The sequence below is a fragment of the Nicotiana attenuata genome, unplaced genomic scaffold (genome assembly GCF_001879085.1).
Source record: "Nicotiana attenuata strain UT unplaced genomic scaffold, NIATTr2, whole genome shotgun sequence".
NCBI classification, from domain to species: Eukaryota; Viridiplantae; Streptophyta; class Magnoliopsida; order Solanales; family Solanaceae; genus Nicotiana; species Nicotiana attenuata.
In genome coordinates, this window is record NW_017671396.1 from 247,076 (window position 1) to 253,209 (window position 6,134).

The following is a 6,134-nucleotide window of genomic DNA, read 5'->3' on the forward strand; positions in this document are numbered from 1 at the left end:
AGGATGGATAAATCGATTTGTCCGAGTGCGTACTATCGATATTTTCCCCGTGGAATTCCTGCCATTTCCTGAGAAATGGAAATTTGCGCGTAAGTGGCACACTTGCATGCTTATTATTTTTTTCTCATGGCGGAGGCGGGCTCCGTAAAGATGCTTTTCTTTTCTTTATTACAGCGACCCTATGTATGCCATATGAGGTCCCGGACCTGGCGGATTGGACTTGGAAGCCGGCAGCTCACTCGACCTATGATGGGCGTAAGTTGCGAGACCTGTCGAAGGGTATATGGGACGGAAAACACCATGGTACGTGACGTGTGGTTTATTTTCTTAGAAAGGTACTTTCCTTTATGCGTATTAACTCCGTNTTTCTGACTTTCTTTTCTTTCGTGTGTATTTGCCTCTATGTTGTTCTTGTATTCTCTTTTACCGTGTTTCTTATATGCTTCTCTTACTGTGTTTTCCTATATTATGGTCTCGTACGCTTTTCTACTGTGCTCCTATGTTTTTCTTCAATCACGTTCTTGTATGTTCTTCTACTGTGTTCTCGTATGCTTTTCTACTATGTTCTGGTATTTTCTTCTACCATGTTCTGGTATGTTTCGCCTACTATATTTTTTACTATGTTCTTAATGTTTTACTATTTTCCTTCTACTGAACCTTGTTTAAGTTTCTTCTAAAAGATCCTCTTAAGCATGCTTTCCTACTGTTCTTAATAGTCTTTTCTCATTATGCTTCGAATTAGTTTCTTCCACTCTGTTTGCTTCGAACCATTCTACTGTGTTTGCATGTTACTTTGCTATCATGTTTCTCATGAGTTCTGTTGCTGAAGGAAGCATGTTAGAAGATTCAGTTCTTTTCTGAAACCCCTTAACATGTTTTCGATTCAATTGCTTGCCCTCTCATCTTTGCTTCGTGATTTGCTTGAACTAGGGTTTTTATTTTAGAACCCCTAACTCTTTCAGACCAATTTCTAGTTTGGACATCCGTGTTTGCATATGATTCTGGATTTTTACTAAACTCTTCTACATTAGATTTTCTATTGATGACATGACAATTTTCTTTCATGCTTAAATTGTTCGTATGCTCCTTATATATGAGGAACTTCCCTTTAAAGTGGTTTTCAAACTTGTGATTAATTCAGAATCCCTTCTACATAGGTCTAATTGATTCCCTTTCCATTGTTTGCTGATTTCCCTTAAGTTAAACACCTTTCCCATCTTTTTGACTCGGTTCATTCATACAAATCTCAGACCTTGTGATGTACTAGCTGTTAATTGATTTCCTTACCTTATTTGTTCAAACCGTGTACTTCAAAACCCTGTCCTTAAATAACCGTTTTATGTATGTGCCCTTAATTGCATGCTACGCACAAAGTGTTTATTCAATTTCTTTCCTTAATTGGTTTTTACCCGTTTGAATCTGGATCCCTTAATTAAAGGGAGTCTTGTGTAATTGATTGACAATCAGTTCTTCAACTATTTTCTTACCTTATTTCTGCCTGATTTTTACACTATAAAAAGGCACGCCCCTTTTTCACAAACAGACGATTAACAATCCTTCACTACACACTTCACAATCCTTCTGAATTCTTACTTACACATAATATTACTCTCTTCTTATCTGCGCTGTGGCTTTTACAAGACTACTGCATTTTTTCTATTTGTTTCTCTGAAACTGGTATGTCCTAATTTAAGCTTCAGCATCATCACAATGTGTTTATTTACAGCTTTTGTATCCATGTCTACTTTACTGTTTCTGTAGAGTTCAACATTCAAATTAAGTATGCTCACATCTGTCTGCCTGTTTCTGTTGTGAATCCTTGCTCCCCTACCCTATTACCCCTATGTGTTTGTGAGCTGTGACTTAAGGCATGGCAATGTGAGTTGTTTCCCATGAATTAAGTTTGAACCAATGGAGTCTTAACCTCTATATAAACAGGCTGGAGGGTGTGCCATCATATCCCATTGCTGGGTGTGCCCATCAGCTTGCTTTTCTTTTGCTCTTGCAAATTCTCCCATGCCCTACCCCCTATGTGTATTAATGTGAATTGCTTCCCTCTTCCTTTCCCCTTTTAGAATTCCACTTCTACATTTACACTCTCTCTTAGTTCCTAAGTTCTGCCCCCCTCTTGTGAGCCTTGCCTTGGGACCTTGAGTTCCCTCTGAACTTGGACACTTGAGGGCTGGACTTTCCACACTGCACTATGTCTTAATCTGGTATTGTATTTGAGGTGTAAGCACTGCCCGGAGTTCATGTGAGACTCTTAGTGAACTTTGACACACCCTAAATGGGAGAAAGGCTTTGAAATATGATCTCTTGGGGTTGGTTTACTTCATACTTCAGACAGGAAGTCTGAATCAGGCTCTCTTTGGTTGTACTTTTAATTTTTGATGTATTTTTCTTTACTTTACTTCTTTGGGTTGTAATAACTTTGTAATAAAACTCTTGGGGATGGCTAGTGAAAAGGGAAGGGTAACCATGCATGCAAAAAGGGGTAGATAACCTGCCTATAGGAATTTCTTATTTCTGCACTCTCATATATTGATACCATGTTTATAGGATTTCTGCATTCCCACATGTAGATAATATGTCTATAGGATCTCTAATTTCAGCATTCTCATATGTAGATAGTATGTCTATAGGATTTCTGCATCCCCACATATAGATGACCTGCCTATAGGAATTTCTAATTTCAGCATCCTCATATGTAGATAACATGTCTGTAGGATTTCTGCATTCTTATATATAGATACCATGTCTATAGGATGCACATGCATGTAGAAAATATGCCTATAAGTCCTTTCTGATTCTTGCATATCCACTTCTCACTAGGCAAACATGTTTATAGGTCTTAACAACCAAATGCAATCAGATGTCATGTTTATATAAAACCCAGCATTTAGATGTCATGCCTATAGGGTTTCTGCATTTTTACTATGTCTATAAATGTGTTCTAAAGTCGTCAAACGCATAGAAAGCATGCCTATAGGAGTTAATCAAATCTGAATCGCCTCACTCGTTGATAAGTCTAAAATCAGCAATAATAATGTATTATTAGCTGCAGAGCTTATGATCTTTTTGCTAAAACTTGCCCTTCTTTAATAACTGACAATCAGTACGTAATCAGCTCGAATCCTTGCTTCTGAAATCTGTAGATATCATGCCTATAGGACCCTCGTCCAACACTTAGTCAAGCCCTAGGATAAGTCTTATAAACTGAATCAGATTTTATTAACTACAACCAGCAGGCAGGCCTGATTCGGGCTTCTTATCTGAACTATGTAATAAATCAGTCTGCCTCAAATCTTTAAGTTTTAATTAGACCTTAAACAGTACGTGCAAGACGCGCTAAACTATGTGTTTTTCTTTGGTTTAAAGGAGGTCTGTCTGAGCCCTTTTATTTGTTTATATACTTCCCCAAACTTGCTATATGTGTTTTGTTTGTCGCCTTAGTATTTTTACCTTTTGAAACCACAAATAAGCCCAACATCTCCTCCCTTTAGGACTAGTAGTACCAAGTACCTCCGGGATTTATTGGATTGGGGCGGGTAATAGCATGCAATAAGTAAACGAGACCATTCCGCGCTTTAATACCGTAACGGGGTGGGAAAGGGTAGATATTGATATGATGACCGCGCGATAACATCATGCGTAGCCCCTCACTGAGGAGTGATTACCAGATGTTGTGTGGGGTGATCCATATTATTAATAAACCTAGGACTCCCTTCCCTTTGTTCTTTGTTTCTTTTTTAAATCTTTTAAAAATGTTTCTTCTAAGAAAAATCAACTCTCTTTAATTCTTTCCGACTTTGTTTTCTAACCTTTATGTGAAAAATTCCCTCTTATTTGAACTCTTACTTGCCTATGTGTTATTTGCACTTAAGTCACAACAATAGCTTGGCCGGGAACCACACTAGTGGATTCAGAGGGGTGCCTAATACCTTTCCCTTGGAATAATTTCAAGCCCTTACCCAATCTCAGGTTACTTGACTCAAACCCTCCTTAGTGTCCTAATGCACTTAAATCATTAGGCGGCGACTCTCTAATTCCTAAACCCAATTCCCAAAAGGAAACGAGTTGTCTTCCCAAATGTCATAAAACCGATTTTGCGAGAAAAAGGGGGCGCGACAGGTTCTTGATACCTCGATGGGGTGACCGTTGGCGATTATCCCCGAGATGTCGAGGGTTTTTGGCTCTGGAGCCGTTCTTGTAGACTTGACGTTGCCTCACTGAGGGCTTACGACTTTGAAGCTTCTGACCCGAGGGTCATATGGTTTCGAGTTTTTGATGCCAGTCCCCGAGTGTTCGGGACGTTTTGGCTCTGGAGCCGTTTTTGTAAAAAATACCGAACTTCTTTGAAACGCGAAATGCTTTGATTGAGGGGAATGTATTCTTTGATTACTTGGTACAAGTATACATAGTTTTTGCCGCTGAGGGTTTGATTTTTCTATCCAGACACGGTTCTTTCGACCATTTGGCTCGATACATCATTTCCCTATTGAGACCCTCTTTGGCTCATTTTGATTTCTCCGGAGAGATGATCTCCCGAGGGGACCCCCCAGTATTCGAGGTTGATTGAAAGGGAACCTCGAATACTTGCTGAGTTCTCCTTAGGTAGCATATAGATGTTTCCTTGTTAAATAACCTTGTCGATCAAACCCTTCTTGGAATAAAATCCGATCGAAGGAAAAGAGTGCAACGTATGCTTTGGGACCTTAAGGTCTTCGAGCCGTACATCGTTTCGACTGTTCTGATTGGACATCTGCACAAAGGTTAGTGTAAGATGTAAAAAAGGAAGATGGTTATACCTTAGTGGCGATGGCGCTTCGAGCCTCGATATGCCTTTAGTGTTTGCTTCGAGGACGCGGCACGGTCCTTTGCTTGTTTTATTCGGGTGTAGCCGAGAATGGGCGCCAAACTGTTTACCTCATTGTTTGCTTATCCTTCGGTTCCTCCGATGTTGGAGGCGTAGATGTCGGTGCCACATTGTGTACTGCGAACATCTCTCTCGCTGCATGCTCATATTTCCTTCGATGACATGGAATTTGACATTTTGGGTTGTGCCGGCCACGTTGACCGGGAGGGTGATTTCCCATTTCATTGTTTTACTCGCCATGTTGAATCCGTTGAGGACTCGAGAGGCGGGCATGATCTGGTCGAGTAGTTCGAGCTGCTTCATGACCCTTGACCTGATAATATTGGCCGAGCTACCTGAATCCACAAGTATACGTTCAATTTGAAATGTATTTACAAGAAAGGAAATTACTATTGCGTTGTCATGAGGCTGAGACAAGGTCCCGATGTCCTCTTCGCTGAACGTGGGAGCGTCCTCGGGTATGTAACCTCGAGTTCGCTTTTCCCTGGTGATGGATATTTTTGTTCTCTTGATAGTGGGTTCCTGTGGGATGATCATGACATGTTGCGGCTCATTTGTTTCATTCTTCCTATTCGCCTATTTTTCCCAGAACTGATTTTTGGCCCGATTGCTAAGGATCTTTCGGAGGTGTCCTTTGCTGAGTAGCCGGGCTACTTCTTCTTGGAGCTGTCTGCAATCTTCGGTTTTATGACCGTGTGTGCCGTGAAATTCGCATACTAAGTTGGGGTTCCTCTGCGACAGACCTGGTAGTCTAGGCCTTGGCCACCTGGTGTTTCTGATTTTACCGATGGCGGATACGATGTCTGAAACGTCAACATTAAAGTTGTGTTCCGACAGGCGGGGTGCCTCTGTCGGTCCTGTGTGCCTATTGAATTTGACTCTGCTCACGAGTCCCGGAGGATTCTGACCTCGATCCATCCCTCGATTATTTTGGGGTATGTCACGCCTTGGGGCGTTTCTTTTATCTTTGGTGTATGGTTGGTATCTTTTCTTGTTCGGTTTCAGCCCCTTTGCCAGGAGCCTGCTAGGATATATAGAGCCCGAGGGGGCTCCCAGTTGGTCGTCCTCAACCCTAATCTTTGATTGGTATCGGTATTGGACATCCGACCAGGTCACGGCTGGATATTCAACCAAATTTTGCTTCAGCTGCTTCGAAACCACCGATCCTCGTTCGTTCAAACCTTGGGTGAAGGCTTGCATTGCCCAATCATCGGAGGCTGGCGATAGTTCCATTTGAAAGTGAGATATGAAGTTTCGC